Below are 1,821 nucleotides of genomic sequence, written 5' to 3'. Positions count from 1 at the left end.
CCTTTGGCCTCTTTGAAATTATTTTCAAGTGCTAAATATAAAGAGTTCTGTTTACCTGAGGCTGCTGCTGCTGTAGGAAATGGAAAAATAGTACAGCTCAATAGGAAGTTCACTTCTACATCAAACCGTCACTCTATAAAGGGATAAACACACACCCACACATATATTTTAATAGTGTTTCTCCCCGTTCACATGACAGGCAACGCGGCTATGGAGGAAGGTTTATAAAGAAACAGCAGTAGATGGCAAACAAGGGCACTGATGATATACATCACTTTGGAAAGCTTTATAGTGTCTTCAGTGCCACCATGTGAACAATGCTGTGTGACACAGCTACAGCGACTCTTGAAGAAATCTAACTATGCTCACCATGTTTGACGAAAGTCATGAAATATTTTCCTAAGCTCCCCTTCTAGACTGTAAGGTCCTTGTGTATAGGAACCGTGCCTACCAACTCTGCTGTACTGTACTCTCCTAAGAGCTTACTTAGTTCAATGCTCTGCCGGTGGCAAATATTCAATAAATACTATTAATCGATGCCACTACTAGAAAATACATTTCACAACTGCTTTTAAGATTCAATGTATTACTTCATAAAATCAAATCAGATATTACTGAACAGCAAGTTTAGGCCAAAAAACATTAATAAAGTAGAAGCAGTAATAAGCTTTACTATTTCCTCGCTTCTTTATTCACTTTATTCTCAATTTATTTGAGAATAAATCCTCAATTTATTTTAAAATGAATACATTTGCTAGCTTTCTTAAAGCATGACAGAAAAAAATGAACGATAACCTCAAGATACATGCAAGTTACAAAAAGGAAATCTTGGTTTTAATTCATGATATGTGAAGGGAAATCATTCTGGCTGTCACATTTTTTTTTTAATGAATAAGTGGCAGGTTCAGTTAAAATTTGAAATGACATTCTCCCCACATCCATCCCTGTGCAAAACCAATTTTTTTTCAGGATTTTACTGAACAAACTTTTGTGAATAGTTCAATCACCCGACTGGAGCCACTGTGGTCTGCCAGATGAATTGTCTGCATTTTTCACATATTCCCAAAGCTAATAAGACCAATAATGAGCTTTAACAATAGGCAATAAACTGAGTTAATAACCACATGCTAAAACCATCTGGACAATCTGCCCTAAAGACCTGTACATGGGGTAAAGAAGAAAACTCTCCCCCAATTCTATTAACTATTTAAAATGGTATATTCTCAGAGTTCTGCAAAATATTTCAAAATGCACACTTTGCTGCAAGGTTTTAGATAAACTAAAAAAAAAGATATACTTTTTAATGTATAAGGAGCTATGCAAAGCTTCAACTATAGTATTTTCTCATAAATCCTAATGAGAGCTATGCACTTGCAAAAGACTACTAAATCAGCATATGGTATTGATTTTTAGTGGGAGGGAAGAAGTGTGGACTAGTGGAAAGACCACAGGCATAAAAGCCAGAAGAACTGGGTTTTAATCTCACTTTTGTCACTTGCCTGCTGAGTGACCTTGGGCAAGTCACTTAACCTCTCTGTGCCTCAATTTCCTTATCTGTACAAGGGGGATTAAATACCTATTCATTAAATCAACCAATCAGTGGTATTTGTTGAGCGCTTTCTGTGTGCGCTCACTATACTAAGTGCTTGGGAAAGTACAATAGATTTGATAGACACATCCCTGCCCACAAGGAGTTTACAGTCTATGGGGGAGACATTAAAATAAATTACAGATAGGGGAAATCATAGAGAATTAGGTTGGTTACATAAGTGCTATGGAGCTGGGGTGAATATCAAACTGCTTAAGGAGTACACAATCAAG

This window comes from Tachyglossus aculeatus, chromosome 14 (genome assembly GCF_015852505.1).
Source record: "Tachyglossus aculeatus isolate mTacAcu1 chromosome 14, mTacAcu1.pri, whole genome shotgun sequence".
NCBI lineage: Eukaryota > Metazoa > Chordata > Mammalia > Monotremata > Tachyglossidae > Tachyglossus > Tachyglossus aculeatus.
This window is presented reverse-complemented; position numbering follows the sequence as displayed.